Source organism: Lactuca virosa, chromosome 1 (assembly GCF_052849685.1).
Source record: "Lactuca virosa cultivar CGN04683 chromosome 1, Lactuca_virosa_CGN04683_v6, whole genome shotgun sequence".
Lineage (NCBI taxonomy): Eukaryota > Viridiplantae > Streptophyta > Magnoliopsida > Asterales > Asteraceae > Lactuca > Lactuca virosa.
In genome coordinates, this window is record NC_136426.1 from 65,917,868 (window position 1) to 65,937,846 (window position 19,979).

General features: G+C 29.3%; 1 long non-coding RNA gene across 2 annotated transcripts; it reads right to left on the reverse strand.

The window, feature by feature from the left end:
* Positions 1-18,811: 18,811 nt before the first annotated feature.
* Positions 18,812-19,701, reverse strand: LOC145104954 (uncharacterized). 2 transcript variants are annotated; one of them, XR_013707196.1, is made up of 2 exons: positions 19,483-19,701; positions 18,812-19,202 (listed from the first exon to the last, which is right to left on the reverse strand). It is a non-coding gene; the product is annotated as an uncharacterized LOC145104954 (long non-coding RNA). The 2 variants fall into 2 exon arrangements; XR_013707197.1 differs by having other exon boundaries at positions 18,812-19,317.
* Positions 19,702-19,979: the final 278 nt, after the last annotated feature.

Here is a 19,979-nt window from a genome sequence, read left to right on the forward strand (position 1 = left end):
CGTCATTCCTTTATCGATTTCCCAAGGGGTAAATTACTCTCTCTCTCTCTCTCTCTCTCTCTCTCTCTCTCCTCTTTCACATCTTCTGCTCAACATCTCTTCCTTCTCCATCGACCTCCTCCCTCCTCCCTTCATCGACCGCCTCCCACCTCCCTCCATCGACCACTACTACCTCTGTCGCTGATCAACGATGATTTTTGATCCACACTCGTTAATCTCTATATCATCGATGGAGATGATTTATTCGTTGACTCCATCGCCGACAATCTATCGATTCAGTTCATCGGAAGAGAACAGATCGGATAACTGATTCACATCTCCGTCTCATCTTTGATGATCGATTAACATATCCGAAGACTAGTCTGTGTCTCCGTCTCATATCCGATTATTGATCCACATCTCCGCCTCATTTACTGAATCAAATCCTACCGCCGTTGATCTAGCGATTCTTAGATCGAGAAACGATCTTCCGATCAAATCCGTTGATCACTTCGAACTGACACAAATGTTTTGTCGTCGATGCCTTGTTTTCCAATCAAGAACAATGAGACAGTTGCAATCGATCTCAAGAATGAAACTGTTGTTCACGGGACAATCATAGAGTTTTATTGACTTTGTTTCTATCGAGCATCCAGTAATCAGGTTTTCTTTCTCGATTTATCTCCTTACGTCCTTCGATTGTTACAATTGTTATACTTATTTGACTGGTATATACGGATCTGGGGACTATTTAGTTAAATTTAGAATCATTGAGATTGGAAATTCCTTATGATAATGGATAGAATTATGTATGTTGTTTTCCATGGATTTAATCTTGGAAATCTTAATTCGATGTGGAAATTGTTCATGTTCAACTATTTTGATTTGTCTTTTAGGCCTACATTTTAAAACTTTTTTTTTCAATTATCACAAAATTTCATTACACTTTCAGTTTCTCTAATGAAAAAACTACTCAATTACATAATGGTGTTTGGTTATGCATATCTAGCCTATGAATGCTCCAAATCAGTTGAAAAAAAAATAAACATGACATCGATCAGCTGCGCTTTTGGTGACAATACAGAGTTGGCTCTAAAGCATGTTTTATTTTCATATTTCTATCCCCTTTATACAACTTGGTTTTCTTACTTACTACAATATCAGGTATGTAGTGATTCACATGTAAATCACAATGGAACACAAATGAATTACATGTGATTCACATGTAATTCACATATGAAATACATGTAAATCATAAATGAATCACATATGAATTACATGTGATTCACATGTAAATCACGTGTAATTCACATATACATATAATTCACATGTAAATCACATATAAATTACATGTGATTCACATGTAAAATTACAAGTGAATCACATATGAATTACGTTTATATGCACACATGTATTTTGTGCGAGCGTTCTTCGTTAATTATTTTTTAAAATTTTCTTGTGAATTTCACATGTGAATATTACATTATATAATCACATGTGAATCTTACATGATATAATCACATTTGAATCTTACATGAAATATACATATGCATTTTTATGAGTGTTCTTGCATTAATCATTTTTTTTTAAAATTTTCTTTTGGATTTGAAAGAATTTGTGGAAAATATTGAAGAGGTGAAAATGATAAATTGAATATATATATATGGAAATCTTGACACGAAGACATAAAAACACTTTGAAATTTTGTAGCATTTTTTCTTTTCTATATTTTAATTTGTATCGAATAAAATATTTGTACTATTATGTTTATAGATTAGTAAATAAAAATGAGTTTTTTATGATTTACTTAAGAATATTATAGTATAAGAAATATACATATACGCACTTGAAAAAATATGCATATATGCACCTAAAATATTGATTTTTTGGTTAAAAACTTTATAGTTTTTTTATTTAAAATTTTCCTGTTTATTTTTTTAATTTACTGATTCTTTAAAATTTACACTTCTTACAAAAATGTAGTTTAAAAAAATCAATTTAAAAAAAAAATCATGTTTTCTAAAAAAATTTAAAAATCAGCATTATTAAAAAATCGATTTTTTTTTTTAAATTTCAAAATTTTGATTTATTATGTTAATTTTTAGACATTTTTTATTAATATTTCCAATAACACAAAAATTAAACATTAAATGAGATTGACAAGATGTCGATCATGCCCTTAATGAGTTAACTTTGATCTAACGTTCCACCTTTGGTTCTTGGGAAACTATAAGTTCTCAACGGATCTCATCCATATATATATATATATATATATATATATATATATATATATATATATATATATATATATATATATATATATATATAGGAGTAGGATCAAATGAGAACACCTAAAAGGTTGAGAACGCGAGAACAGTTCTAAGCCCTCTAAAATTTAAAATCAAAGTTTAATATTAACGGGCCATTTATATAAATTCTGAAAGTCATAGGATTAAACTGTAACTTCTTAATTAACTAAAATTAACTAAAAGGGTACTATAGTCATTAGGTTTTATCGTATTTTTATCAACTCCTAAAATCTCTCTCTCTCTTTCTCTATATCTCCCACAATTTATTATTTCTACCGATACATGTCTCTCCCCTACGGTTTTCTCTCATCTATTCGATCGCTTCCCACTGCTCCTTTTACATCGATTTCGTAATGAGCCCACTCTGTTCCACCATCGTCTCCACCGATATCTCCATCTTTTGTACCATTCTCCTCTCTGCTTAGTAACATCATCTCTATCCCCTAGATCTGAGCCCTAATTACTGAAACAACAATGATAGAAGATCAAGAAGTGTGACAACCGTCAAAATTCGAGTCGGTTCTAGATTTGAATAAACTTATTTGCACATATATGCACGACACATACTGGACTTAGTGACTAGAAGCTCAGTTATAACCTACTAGAAACTTGGAAGCAACTAGAAACAATGGATAATGTACTTAGATTTCACATTGATATGTGAATTCTACAACTACTTAACTGTAGAGGCTATCCATATTCGGGTCACTCTTTGACTCGAACACCTTTTCATGAATCATATACACACATCATGCACTTGACCTAGAAGTATAAATTAGGTCAAAGTCTCATAGAAACTTAAGTCAAAGTTGAAGACTAGGACTAGTATACTTGATTCCTCAATTTCGCTTGAATCTCGGAATCACTACATAAAATGCCAATAAACCGATAAAAATAAATTACAAACATTATTTATAACTATAAAAGAGTTATAATACCATAAGATAATTTAAAGTCTCAAATATTCTATTTATTTTGATATCCAAATTTTTACAAACTCTCAAAAACCCTAAAAACCCTAAAACTTAAATTTTATAAAGTTTAACATCAATAATTCTATAAAAATAGTTATGAAACTTATAATATTATCTTAAAACAATTAAATTCAGGGAAATATAATCAAGGAAAATAAAAATTTAAGTCATTAACATTCATCCTTAATTTATAAGTCAAAAATCAAGGTTTCATGAATAAAAACTTGATTTTAGTGCACATTTTATATAAAATTTAGATATTTTATAAAATAACTTAAATTTTATAAAACAAAATGAATGAGAAAGGGTTATTATACTCAAAATTTCGGACCCCTCTCTTCCCATATCTCTCTCTCACACTCTCATTCTCCAACACACACACATCTCTCTTCTTTCTCTCTCTAGAAAACTCTCTCTACCTTCTCTCTAATTTTTTTTCTCCAAACACCACAACCACAGCCTCTTAACCACGAAATTATGGAGATTCATAAGGGTTTTTCAAGCCACAAGTAAATTTAAGGTAAAGAACATACATCTCTTGAAGATCCACAACAATGATTTAAGCCATGCATGTGCATTTTACTTCAAAAACCGACTTCTACTTCTTCATCTTCTTCAAACTTGTTTTCTTTTTGTTAAAATGGTTTTTAGAACATCATGGATGTGTTTTAAGACCATGCATGTATGATAAACAAGGTTGCATGTTCATGATCTTAGTGCAAAAATCGATTTTAAGGATTAAAACATCAAACTCAAGTTAAGAGTTTTTGAGAAACAAAATTTTGTTCATAAATGAATGTATACATTTTGATAAGTTTTAATCTTTTGATCTCTGGAAACATGACTATAATATAAGTTTATCATGATATCTTTTAAAATATTTCAAAAGATTTACTCAAAGAAATGATGAAAACTCATTTTTCTAACCAATCACCATGCATGCAATCTGCCAGATTTCTTTACCTGACTTTAAACTGTCATATCTCACTCATTTCTTAACCAAAATTCGGAATTCTTTTTCTGAAATATAATACTTTGAGTTAGCTTTCAAAGCCATCTGACCTCACTAGAAAATTCAAATATTTCGATTTTTAGCAATTTTTACAAAACTGTTGCTCAATCAGCACCTTTTTGTGAATACTAGTTTTGTATTGCATGTTCAAAGATCTTATTCATCACTAAAAATCAAGAAAAAATTAACTTGAGCACTTAACATCATGTATTAAGAGGTATAAAAATATCTTGATTCAAAAGCCTTTGGAACATGTTGCAAAAATTCTCAAAGTAACATCAATAATTTTTACCAAAATCACAAGAATCAAGTTTTCTCTATAATTGTTTGAGCCTTTAGGCATGTTTTTCGACATCAAAAATAAGAAAACAATTTTTCATTGTTATTAAATTGTTTGAAGTTGCATTCTGGAAATTTTCAGCTCAATATATATTTTCTTTATTTTTACATGAAAATAATAATAAAATAGAGTGTTAAAGCATATAAAATACTTAAACTTGTAAATAAATTCTGGAAATCTTTGTGGATGACCCATTAAGTTAATAAACATCTCTCATGAAGTTTCATCGATTTTTGTTACTGTTTAGTATGGTGTTTAATTTTCTTTTTATTTAGCTCTAATAAATCATAAAACCACTTTAGGGAATGTGAAAATATTATTTGTTATTTTTCGCAGCTTGTACCTTATATTTAAGACTCCGAAAAATATTTTGGGAATTTTTGAAAATGTATATCTATTTTTCTTGAATTTTTGTGTTTATAATGGACTAAAAACAGGAAAAATAGTTTTACTCATCCAAAATTCATGAAAATTTACCAAAAACTCTTATAATATGTTAGGATGATACATAAAAATTTTGATGATTTTTATCTTCTGTATGCTATTTTTCTTCTATTTTCCCAAGATTTAATACACTTAAATGTACAAAAATCAGAAAAATTGTGTTAAACTTTTTGAAAACACATATTAATATTTTTCCTAGATTATGTACACTGTAAAATAGTTACATAAAAATTACAAGAATTTTTCATCATAATTTACTATTTTTCCATGATTTTATGATTATTCATGGAATTAAATGGTGAAAAATAGTTAGACAAATCAAAAATTCAAGAAAATTTATCTTAAGGTGTTTGACTTCAATTAAAAATGAAATACAAAGTTTGGGAAAGTTTAGAACTAAATTGATTTCGTTTTGAATATTTAATCATTGGAACACCTCTAAAATGTTAAATATTAACATTTCAATAATGAAAATTTTCCACTTAAATTGTTATATAACAATTGATTATTTGAAACTTAATTTCCACAGAAAAATGTTTGTAACTTATCAATATTAAATTTTGACACATTATTGGCATAATTCTATTGTAGTAGTAAGTATACTAGTGTTAGATTTCGATTAGAGACTCACTAGCGAATACCATTATTGTAGGAATCGGTAGTGGTACACGTGGAACGTAGTTCAAGGCACCATTTGCATCATCTAAATGCATGGTGAGTATTCACGTACTCCCCTATTTTCAGTTTTTATGTTTTGGGGTGGAAAAGCATGTCCCGAAAAACTATTATTTGAATGTTGTATTTAAATTGATTTGTATCAAACATGATTGCTATTTTATTGTTATGTCTCTCTATGTATGTCTATGCAACACGGAACATGAGAACTTATCGTACTAAGGCCCTTCCCTTATCTCTAACCATTAACTCTTTGAGCCAATGGTCATTATGGATAGCGCTATTAGGAATTGACAACTCCTCACTCGCCCTATTGCTGGAGTGCATGATACCATATTCATCTATGGAACGATAAGCATAGATCTTGATAGGGCTTCAGTCATAGGTTTGGTTGAGACTCATTGTTTGCTCATACACATACAAACTCGTTTCTCGTTATAGCAATAAACTTGTTATTAATTATAGCAATGAACTTTGTTTCTCATTACAACAACGAACTTTTATTACTGAAAACTTATATACATGTTTTAGCAATGAAATTGTTTGCTCCTTGTAGCAACGAAATTGATTGCTCATTTTAGCAATGAAACTTGTTTACTCGTTTGAGTAACGAACTTTATCTTCCATGAGAATATGAATGTTGCATCTTAATTCGGCAACATACTTTATCTCTCATGATGACAAAGAACTTTGTCTTTACAAACTTATTTACTCATTTTAACAATATACTTTTATTATTGGAAACTTTTATCAAAACTTTGATTTCAATTCATGGAACCAATATTATTTTGTTTATCTGTGAGTACTCACCAACTATTTTTATAGTTGACGCTCGTTTTACATGCTTTTTTAGGAATCATCGAGTAAGTGGCATTTAGAGACACTTCACTTTTAGGAGCATTCGCATGTGTTGTATTTCAATTTACATTGTAATTTCTTTTAAAAGTTGTTCAAACCCATTGTAAAATTGTAATGATTTTTAATACTATGGTTGGTGTTGTCTTTTAACTTTTGCTATGAAACCCTTTGTACTGCCACGCCCTGTGTTTCCGCTTTAGCGGGGTGTGACAGAAAATGGTATCAGAGCCGAAGGTTATAGAGAATACCGGTTTTCCTTTGGAGAACCACAATTATAGCCAAAAAATTTGAAAATGTTTTTAAAATACTGAACATACTACTAGTATAACTAATTCGAGTACGCATTATTGAACTTTAACTAAGTATAGCCTGGCTAACTATGCTTAATTAAGGAAAGTTAATGTGAGGCTGGAAACGGTTATAGTAGAATTATGTTCAAAACAATTTTCAACTTAAACTTTTGAAAAACAAAATTTTTTTGGTGTGCGTACGGGCATTGCATATTATAGGCATTCATCTAGATACACTTAGAAACTAAGTGCACTTTTATAACAATGCCTTTATTCAGAAATATTCTTATCCCTTATCAAGTGCTAGGTTAACCACTTAGGTTATATCACTTGCCACTCTAGGAGCAATGCACTTAGTACTGAGAATGAGTATTCCTCGGTAGATTTTGACTTTAGATGTAAGGTTAGCAGCTAGATACACACTACTAATAATCTTAAGTCGAAACCTATATCAATTATTCCTCAATACCACTTCATCGTCTTCTTACTAGAGTTACAACTAGGAAAAAGCGTTTCGATACCGACACGAATGATAATTGGAGCATCGCGTAAGGAGGTAGATGAGTCGCCACTAAGTAATCACTTGGATACCATTGGCGGGCATTCCGGATTCGACTCACGAGGAGACACGGAGGTTTAACCCATACGTGAGACCTTATTACTACGCTATGATTTAGCTCTACGTTGTTTCCACCTTGAGCTTAAAACATAACATAGGATGCCCCTTTGACCTCTATAAAAGGTCGTAAACTGCATTGACGCCATAAAACGTTTTTCAAACAATTCTTCTTGTCCTTTATCTTGGGGAAAAAGACATCAGTACTCGCCTTATACTCGTCTTATACTCACCTTGTACTCGCCTTAGTATTTAGGTACGATCAACTACACTAATATACTTATTCCTTACTTCTTAATCTTCCATCGAAAAATTATTTCGTTTCATCGGTTTTATTTATCATCGATAAAATACTTTATAACCACTTCATACAACTTACTAGACATTTCCTAACAATGTAAGCCATATTCTCGCTAAAAATCTTTTGACAACTTGCTTTAACTTAACACTTTTCTTCAAAACTCAATTTAACCAATATTGGTTTTTTTTAACCTTGCTATTTCAATTTCATTTCAATTTCATTTCAATGGATTGATGTGCTTTTAAGGGCATATAAACCATTTTAAACATTGCTTACCATTTTGACACGTCTTCGAAAAACTAGAAACATTTTCTTTTATAATCGTGTTTAAACTCTTTACTATAAAACTTAAACATATGACGTTAAAGTTCATATTATGTGTAAAAGCTTCATCGGATCTTCAAACCACTTTTGTTTTAAGACTTTTGACTACTTCCCCATTTAGGTATCGTACTTTACTTAAATGTGTTTTCTTGAAACCCAACATGGTATTTTTACAACTTTCTAATCCAAATGTGTTTACAAGACATCACTGATGCCTACATTTCAAAACACACCTTATTTGTTTATTTTATTTCAAATTAGTTTTATAATCTGTGTTTATAAAACTTACAACATTGCAAAACTTAGTGTTCACTTTTAAATTTCCAGTGACACCTTCAACAATGTATAATTACTCTTCTAAATCTATTGAGTCTTTACCTTATATGTTTTAACTATTATTGAATTCCATTCTAAAAAGTTAAATTGTCAGATTTTCAACTACCGTTTGTAGTGCTTCTTCTTTTTCACAAATGGAGTTTAACTTAATAAGGTAACTCGTGATTATTAGCAAACATTCTAAGACTCTCACATGTCTATTTAATCATCAATATACATCAAATATTAAAGTTTGAAATATATCTCAACCTGGTTTTAATCTACCTATAGGTATTATTCTTATAATTTTAACAATAACAATCCTTGCCGCCGCTACCTTCCTTTTTCTTTCCCCCCCCCCCCCCCCCCCCCGCACTTGATTTCTTGCTCTCCTTATGATTTTAGATCTCGCACACCCATAATAGTAACATAATACATTGTCTAACTTTGTTTCTGTCTATTTTGCTTCTCCTGGTATCATGTTTGTACACATACATACTAGAAGTCTATCCTTTCGTTTTGAGCGATTAATACATGTATAGCCGTGAGGAATAATTTTTATTTAGTCAACTTTGATATATTCAATTACGCCTTTTTATCATATACATCTTGTTTTTATTTTGAAATCTCTATAAACAAGTGATCCTTATTTACATTTGCTCTTTCGTTCTAAATTCAGAAACTTGATATAAAATGCAATTTTCATTGTATTTTTCCTTATAATTAATACACAAGATGAATACTCTTATGCTTATAATTTTTCTATATCCGGAAAATATATGTGAAGGATATGTATCCTTATGTTTCTTCTTTTCTTTAAATACATCAAGAATTTTGAATTTTACGATTATCTATTCTCTAAATGATTGTTTTTGTAGAAACACTAAACTATGAATGACCTATTTTGAAGATTGACATTTTTACACCTTTCTTAAAATAGTAATTTACTTTGCAATTTTCAGTGAGTTCCTAAACTCTCAAGCTTGTTTTCATAAGTATTTTGACTCCTCGTAAACTTAGATTTGTCCTAACTTAGACAATTAGTCAATTTTTCAAATAGCGTAATATCAATAATTTCAATAAAAAAAAATTCCCTTAATGACGACTTAAACCTTTAACTTTAATTAATCTTTATATTATTTTACTACTTTGTTGGATCGCCACACATGTATCTTCATTATCTTGGAATTATTACACATTTTGATAATAGTGAGATTAATTATCATTTCTAAACAGACATTTTGATAACAATGAGATTTTTAATCACTTCTAAACACTTAAAATGCAATATACACAATGTGATTTAATTTATCATAAAATTTCATCGCCTCCATTTGCACCAATGACTCTCTAAATATATTTATTCTTCGAATAAGGTTTTATTATTGTAAGAGTAACCGTAGTAGTAATTATAGCCTCGGAGATGCTCAATCATTCGTAATTTATTTTGTCGACGACACTTAATTAGCCTTTACATTTGAGATGTACCAAAACTTCGTTGCCTACCCTTAGTACGTATTTTTAGGAACTTACCCTCAATCGCTTCTCTTTCATTCGTGTTACCCCTTCTTATTTCAAAATATATCCTTTCCAGATGTAGTAGCCAACCCGGAAGTGAACAAATTGTTCCTAATCTCTTCTTTATTAGGCGGCGAATTTACACTTAGTGCTAATTTTGAACGCGACTTAAGGATCAATGCGGATTTAACGCTCAGTGCAGTTAGTGGTTCAACAAAACTTATAGCTCTCTTAATTCAGATAATATCTAACTAGATGATCTTTTTCGAATAGGCCGCTATGTTTGGATCATGATTTCCATGATCCTAATTTCTCGCAATCTAAATTGTAGAACTCGAATTAAGGAAACATTAATTTGACTATAGCTAAAGAATTGGGCTTTTCCCTTGAGGAAATAAACCCGAAATAATCAAAGAACATTGCAAGTCACCACCTCTCCAACTATATAATTGTATTCGACTGAGTTCTAATAGAATACGTCACGAATTGAATTTCGGGGCGAAATTCTTTCAACTGGGGGAGAATGTGACAACCGTTAAAATTCGAGTCGGTTCTAGATTTGAATAAACTTATTTGCACATATATCCACGACACATACTGGACTTAGTGACTAGAAGCTCAGTTATAACCTACTAGAAACTTGGAAGCAACTAGAAACAATGGATAATGTACTTAGATTTCACATTGATATGTGAATTCTACAACTACTTAACTGTAGAGGCTATCCATATTCGGGTCACTCTTTGACTCGAACACCTTTTCATGAATCATATACACACATCATGCACTTGACCTAGAAGTATAAATTAGGTCAAAGTCTCATAGAAACTTAAGTCAAAGTTGAAGACTAGGACTAGTATACTTGATTCCTCAATTTCGCTTGAATCTCGGAATCACTACATAAAATGCCAATAAACCGATAAAAATAAATTACAAACATTATTTATAACTATAAAAGAGTTATAATACCATAAGATAATTTAAAGTCTCAAATATTCTATTTATTTTGATATCCAAATTTTTACAAACTCTCAAAAACCCTAAAAACCCTAAAACTTAAATTTTATAAAGTTTAACATCAATAATTCTATAAAAATAGTTATGAAACTTATAATATTATCTTAAAACAATTAAATTCAGGGAAATATAATCAAGGAAAATAAAAATTTAAGTCATTAACATTCATCCTTAATTTATAAGTCAAAAATCAAGGTTTCATGAATAAAAACTTGATTTTAGTGCACATTTTATATAAAATTTAGATATTTTATAAAATAACTTAAATTTTATAAAACAAAATGAATGAGAAAGGGTTATTATACTCAAAATTTCGGACCCCTCTCTTCCCATATCTCTCTCTCACACTCTCATTCTCCAACACACACACATCTCTCTTCTTTCTCTCTCTAGAAAACTCTCTCTACCTTCTCTCTAATTTTTTTTCTCCAAACACCACAACCACAGCCTCTTAACCACGAAATTATGGAGATTCATAAGGGTTTTTCAAGCCACAAATAAATTTAAGGTAAAGAACATACATCTCTTGAAGATCCACAACAATGATTTAAGCCATGCATGTGCATTTTACTTCAAAAACCGACTTCTACTTCTTCATCTTCTTCAAACTTGTTTTCTTTTTGTTAAAATGGTTTTTAGAACATCATGGATGTGTTTTAACACCATGCATGTATGATAAACAAGGTTGCATGTTCATGATCTTAGTGCAAAAATCGATTTTAAGGATTAAAACATCAAACTCAAGTTAAGAGTTTTTGAGAAACAAAATTTTGTTCATAAATGAATGTATACATTTTGATAAGTTTTAATCTTTTGATCTCTGGAAACATGACTAGAATATAAGTTTATCATGATATCTTTTAAAATATTTCAAAAGATTTACTCAAAGAAATGATGAAAACTCATTTTTCTAACCAATCACCATGCATGCAATCTGCCAGATTTCTTTACCTGACTTTAAACTGTCATATCTCACTCATTTCTTAACCAAAATTCGGAATTCTTTTTCTGAAATATAATACTTTGAGTTAGCTTTCAAAGCCATCTGACCTCACTAGAAAATTCAAATATTTCGATTTTTAGCAATTTTTACAAAACTGTTGCTCAATCAGCACCTTTTTGTGAATACTAGTTTTGTATTGCATGTTCAAAGATCTTATTCATCACTAAAAATCAAGAAAAAATTAACTTGAGCACTTAACATCATGTATTAAGAGGTATAAAAATATCTTGATTCAAAAGCCTTTGGAACATGTTGCAAAAATTCTCAAAGTAACATCAATAATTTTTACCAAAATCACAAGAATCAAGTTTTCTCTATAATTGTTTGAGCCTTTAGGCATGTTTTTCGACATCAAAAATAAGAAAACAATTTTTCATTGTTATTAAATTGTTTGAAGTTGCATTCTGGAAATTTTCAGCTCAATATATATTTTCTTTATTTTTACATGAAAATAATAATAAAATAGAGTGTTAAAGCATATAAAATACTTAAACTTGTAAATAAATTCTGGAAATCTTTGTGGATGACCCATTAAGTTAATAAACATCTCTCATGAAGTTTCATCGATTTTTGTTACTGTTTAGTATGGTGTTTAATTTTCTTTTTATTTAGCTCTAATAAATCATAAAACCACTTTAGGGAATGTGAAAATATTATTTGTTATTTTTCGCAGCTTGTACCTTATATTTAAGACTCCGAAAAATATTTTGGGAATTTTTGAAAATGTATATCTATTTTTCTTGAATTTTTGTGTTTATAATGGACTAAAAACAGGAAAAATAGTTTTACTCATCCAAAATTCATGAAAATTTACCAAAAACTCTTATAATATGTTAGGATGATACATAAAAATTTTGATGATTTTTATCTTCTGTATGCTATTTTTCTTCTATTTTCCCAAGATTTAATACACTTAAATGTACAAAAATCAGAAAAATTGTGTTAAACTTTTTGAAAACACATATTAATATTTTTCCTAGATTATGTACACTGTAAAATAGTTACATAAAAATTACAAGAATTTTTCATCATAATTTACTATTTTTCCATGATTTTATGATTATTCATGGAATTAAATGGTGAAAAATAGTTAGACAAATCAAAAATTCAAGAAAATTTATCTTAAGGTGTTTGACTTCAATTAAAAATGAAATACAAAGTTTGGGAAAGTTTAGAACTAAATTGATTTCGTTTTGAATATTTAATCATTGGAACACCTCTAAAATGTTAAATATTAACATTTCAATAATGAAAATTTTCCACTTAAATTGTTATATAACAATTGATTATTTGAAACTTAATTTCCACAGAAAAATGTTTGTAACTTATCAATATTAAATTTTGACACATTATTGGCATAATTCTATTGTAGTAGTAAGTATACTAGTGTTAGATTTCGATTAGAGACTCACTAGCGAATACCATTATTGTAGGAATCGGTAGTGGTACACGTGGAACGTAGTTCAAGGCACCATTTGCATCATCTAAATGCATGGTGAGTATTCACGTACTCCCCTATTTTCAGTTTTTATGTTTTGGGGTGGAAAAGCATGTCCCGAAAAACTATTATTTGAATGTTGTATTTAAATTGATTTGTATCAAACATGATTGCTATTTTATTGTTATGTCTCTCTATGTATGTCTATGCAACACGGAACATGAGAACTTATCGTACTAAGGCCCTTCCCTTATCTCTAACCATTAACTCTTTGAGCCAATGGTCATTATGGATAGCGCTATTAGGAATTGACAACTCCTCACTCGCCCTATTGCTGGAGTGCATGATACCATATTCATCTATGGAACGATAAGCATAGATCTTGATAGGGCTTCAGTCATAGGTTTGGTTGAGACTCATTGTTTGCTCATACACATACAAACTCGTTTCTCGTTATAGCAATAAACTTGTTATTAATTATAGCAATGAACTTTGTTTCTCATTACAACAACGAACTTTTATTACTGAAAACTTATATACATGTTTTAGCAATGAAATTGTTTGCTCCTTGTAGCAACGAAATTGATTGCTCATTTTAGCAATGAAACTTGTTTACTCGTTTGAGTAACGAACTTTATCTTCCATGAGAATATGAATGTTGCATCTTAATTCGGCAACATACTTTATCTCTCATGATGACAAAGAACTTTGTCTTTACAAACTTATTTACTCATTTTAACAATATACTTTTATTATTGGAAACTTTTATCAAAACTTTGATTTCAATTCATGGAACCAATATTATTTTGTTTATCTGTGAGTACTCACCAACTATTTTTATAGTTGACGCTCGTTTTACATGCTTTTTCAGGAATCATCGAGTAAGTGGCACTTAGAGACACTTCACTTTTAGGAGCATTCGCATGTGTTGTATTTCAATTTACATTGTAATTTCTTTTAAAAGTTGTTCAAACCCATTGTAAAATTGTAATGATTTTTAATACTATGGTTGGTGTTGTCTTTTAACTTTTGCTATGAAACCCTTTGTACTGCCACGCCCTGTGTTTCCGCTTTAGCGGGGTGTGACAAGAAGGATCTCAAGTCCTCACTCCTCCGCCGCCTCAGCCACTGTGAAAACCCTAGACAATCACGGGTTCTGCGATCAAAATCAAGAGAGATTATAGGTCAATAGATCACACAAAGGTATATTTGTCTCCGATTACTCAAAACCTTGATGCGAATACAATTGTTTTTTTGTTCAGTTTAGTTGATTTCAGTGAATCTTAACCATGGCTGCCAGACTAAAGCTATAATCTGTATCGCTGAGATTCGAAGGAAACCCTATAGTTTCCGCCTTCCATTTTTTTTTCTTTATTTGGATGTTTCATTAGGGTTTTATTGGGTTCAGAATTTTAACGATGGCAGCCATCGACGTTACGAAATATTCTCATAGTCTGACATACAAAGCCGTAGTAACAAAAGATTAAGGCGGTCTGAGAAAAATCATCGTCGGACGACCACGCCTCTGTGACCCATCGAAGATCCACAACGAATCAATCTCTTTAACCGAGGAAGCCAAAGCCGATACCATATTAGAAATTCTTTGTCTCTTAACATTGTTTTCTATTCATTTATGAATAAATGTGTATTCAAATGTATTCATAAGATTAGATGTATATTCATTACTGATTGAAGTGTATTCATTAGTGATTAAATGTGTATTTAAATGTATTCATAAGATTAGATGTATATTCATTAATGATTGAAGCAATTCATATTTAGATGTTTTCATTTATGGCGACGTTTCTTTAATTGTGTTTTATTCATTTATGAATATAAATTAATTCATGTATTCATTCAAGATTATTACCGACTTCATATATGACTACAAATATATATTTATTCATGCATGATTACTAATATTCGGATAAAATGATTAATGCGTCAGTATTTTTGATGTGGTTGGTAAAAAAAACTTAAAGCAAAAAAAATAACGTTTTTTTTTTAATTATGGTAAAAACGTTTTTTAAAATCATTTTATTGATTTTGTTAATTAACAATAGATTATATAAGTTCCTAATATTTGGGTAAAAAATCTATTAATCATATTAAATCCCATGATTTTAGGAATTAATTAATTACTCATAAATTATCCATAATTAATTATATTGTAAAATTTCTTTTTATGCCCTTATATGATGATTGGTTCACAACTGTTCTCGCGTTCTCAACCTTTTACGTGTTCCCATTTGATCATTTCCCTATATATATATATATATATATATATATATATATATATATATATATATATATATATATATATATATATATATATATATATATATATATATATATGTGTGTGTGTGTGTGTGTGTGTGTGTGTGTGTGTGTGTGTGTGTGTGTGTGTGTGTGTGTGTGGAAAATTCAACAGATAACCATTATTAATTAATGAACCATAAAAATAATCCAAAGCGTCGAAATTTAAAGCGATCAACAGCAAAATGAAAAGTTGTAGACTTTTACAATGATCGTGCATACACTAGATTATATCAAAACCTTACTTCCTTTTTTAGTTTAGTTTTGTTTAGGTCATGTTTTTTATTGGAAAAAAACCGAATATACCATTGTTCATGATTTTTCGTCTTCTTTCCGTAGAGATCCATATTGATATATAAAAAATATTTTTTTTTCAATAAAACACACTTTATTTTCTTTGTTTTTGAAAAGTTAAGGTCTAGTTTTTATCGAAAAAAATTAATAAATATATCAAAATTCATATTTTTGGTTCTCTTTAAACAAAGATTCATATTGATGTAAAAAAATTGAAATTTCAGCTCAGATTCACATTGTAAATTTGTTCAGATTCATATTGTGAATCTGCTCTGATTCACAGTGTGAATAATAGTAAGTCAGGTTCATAATGTGAATTCTGAAAATTAAATTATATACAATTCAGATTCACAATGTGAATAAATCCATTTGTTAATTTTATAAAACTAATTTATGAGTAATCAAAACATTAAAATATTATACAATTACATGGAAATATATTTCGATTCATATGTAAATTTCACTAAACTATATGAATGATCAAAGAGTTGAAATATTAAGTCAGATTTACATTGTGAATGTAAAACTGAAATATTTACAGTTCAAATGCACAGTGTGAATCTGAACATATCAAGTTTTTTTTATCGATGTTGATGTTTATTAATAGAAGACAAAAGTTGAGATTTTTTGTATATTTAGTTTTTTGGGAAGAAAATAAACCTAAATATTGAAAAAAAAACAACAAAACGAAGTGAGTTCTATTTCTCAAAAAAAAAGTTTGTTTTTTTATATATCAATATGGATCTCTATTGAGAGAGGAATAAAAATCGTGTACAATGGTATATTCGGGTTTTTTTCGAAAAAAAAACATGGCCTAAATGAAAATTAAACGACAAAAAGAGGCGAGCTTTTGGTATAATCTGATATATGTGCGTCTAATGTACAAATCTACAACCATTCTATTGGCCATTGATTATTATGATTTCCGACACTCACGATTACTTCATTGGTTCCTTGTTAATAAGGTCGGACGGAGCGTCGCGGGAAGGGGGTAGGGGAGACGTTCCCGCACATTGGAACACCGCATCATCCCTGCGGGAAAGAAGGTGCGGGAAGGGAATGGGGGATAGAGACCCCGCATTCTCTTTCCTGTTTTGATTGGTTAGCCTTTTCTTTTTTATTTTCTTTTTTAGTTTTTTAATATTTATTAAATTATATACCTACTAAAAAATTATAAAAAAATATATCAAAATTAATGGTTTTTAATTCCCTACAAAATGAGTATAAAATTTGTATGAAATATATATTTAAAAAATAAATAAAAAAAAGAGTGAAAGATCATTCTCGCACACACCCTCGGGTCTAATGGTTCTCTATTGAACCTCATATATATATATATATATATATATATATATATATATATATATATATATATATATATATATATATATATATATATATATATATATATATTAGGATTGATTGTGAACCAATCATTTTAGTTATTTTAAGAAAGTGATTAATAAATATTATTGAATTAAAAATAACAGAAAATACCATCTAATTTCACTATAAGGGTATTTTAGTCAACAGAGATAAATTCCAGATTTTGGGGAAAATTAATCTCTTGATTTAAGAATTCTGATTTTTTAATTAATTCAATTTTATATCTAGCGTAATTTTTAATTATATCCAATTTTATTTTATCACTGTTAGAATGATATTCTATAAGAATGTCAGAATACATATTTCTAACAAAATACAGATTTTGATTAAATAAACTTCTTAAAGAAAGACAACATTCTTGAACCATTAATTGAAAAATAACAAGATCATTATATATTTATGGACATCTGAATGTAAATTCGTATATATTCTTTTACATAATAATAGTCTTATACATTTTAATACATTTATACATATTTTAACAGAATGTCATAAAAATGAAATAAATTCTTAAAAAACATAGCATGCTTAAATATACAATTCTTAAACAAATACACTTAATCTTTTTCAATGATCTATAGTCGACTTGATTCCAACCATTTTGACAAGATATGACATTTTGTGAGGTTAAGGTCAGACGAGAATTACATTCTGTGAGAATACCCATTCTGTGAGAACACATTTATCTTCATCATCTAATATATTCAATGCTTATGTCTCTGCCCAAGACCATTGTGTACGAACCCAATTCTTTCAAAATTTAGTAATCTAATAAAAAATTCAGCTAGTTTATTATGAAAAGAATTATACCTTGGGCCATCCAATTTGACCGGTTGATATCCTTCTATAGAAAGTTATATTGTTGCTTGGTTACATACTTATTTCACATATCAAATGGTCAAATAAACAAAAAAACATTGAAAAAGCAATCTCCTACCATGAACAAATAATTAAACACAAAGAATGGAAAAAAAAAACCAAAAAAGAAAAAAGAAAAAAAAAAAGCAATCTCCTACCATGAACCAATCATGATTATTCGAGTATACTACAAATGATAAATCTATATACGATGGTAATTAATCATGTCAATAATAGTTTTTGAAGAGTGCCATGATACATAATTTATTAATTTATCATTTATTTATCATGATTATTCGAGTATACTACAAATGATAAATCTATATACGATGGTAATTAATCATGTCAATAATAGTTTTTGAAGAGCGTCATGATAAATAATTTATTAATTTATCATTTATTTTATGGATTCAAACATATGATTTCTAAGTGCGTGGTTTGCATTCTGTTTTCGTAAACAAAATTTTATGGTAAATTAAATTTGTGAACTTTAAGGCACTTCAAAATTTGTTAAGTGAACATCATTATCCAAGTAATTCTGCAATTGTAAAATAACATCACATACATAATACATTTAGTTCATCAATTTTAAAACGTAAGACATTCACTTTGTATTACAGGGGAATTCAAAAAGTGAATTTGTAAAAGAGATTCGAGAATTATATGGAGTTGACGGTGGACTGATTAAACATTCATAAAGCCATCAGAATTTTATGTCAGTGTATATGAATCATCTAATAACATCTTAGTTTAAATTCCAAATGTAAGCATACCTGGTTGTGGTCCGACGGGAGGGTTGCGATAGCGAGATGATGAACATCGGGGTACCAGGTGAGAGGCGATGGAGGAGAAACAAGGAAGACGACGTGTGTTGTTACCCATATATAGATTGTATAATGAAACACCATACTTCTAATCGACATTTCATCGAACACCTTTTAGGCACATTTTGTATCATCACAGATTCTATCAGTTGTTACTCATTGGTCAAACATTTCATAAATATAAATACACACTTATACAGATAAATGCTTGCAGCACTTTTGTATCCTACAAAATCATATTCCAAATCGATTAAAAAGTATCACTTTAAAAAACGATTTCAAATAATAAATAGATTTCAGAGATGAGAAGAGAAACAATAAAATCGATTTCAACAAATCAGTTTTTGAGAAGAAAGAAATTGATTTCGTCGGCGTTGGTGGAGGAACTTACGACATTGATGAAGGCGAGAGGTGGAAGTGTTGTTGGACGGTGATCGGCTGGTTGCGACATCGCCGGTGAGGGGACAGATGCCATCATCTTAATTGTGGGTGAAGAAACAACATGAATCTTTGGCTCAATCTAGTCCATCAGCAGGGGAAAAGAGAAGCAATGGAAGACTTTGTGATAGAGGATGGTACGATTTTATGGTAACAACCCTTTGTTTCAAGGATTTCTATGTATATCTGGTATTTATTTTTAGATTAATAAATTATGATAATATAAAGTTACCAAAATACCTTTTAATAATTTATTATTTATTTATTTATTTTTTAATTTTAATTGGTCCACAATCAATCTTACATCAACAATATAATAGATAGGTACAATACATGAATCTCTCTCGTCTCTCTCTCTCTATATATATATATATATATATATATATATATATATATATATATATAGGGTGTGGTTTCAGTAAAAACTCAAAAAATAATGAGGACTGCGAT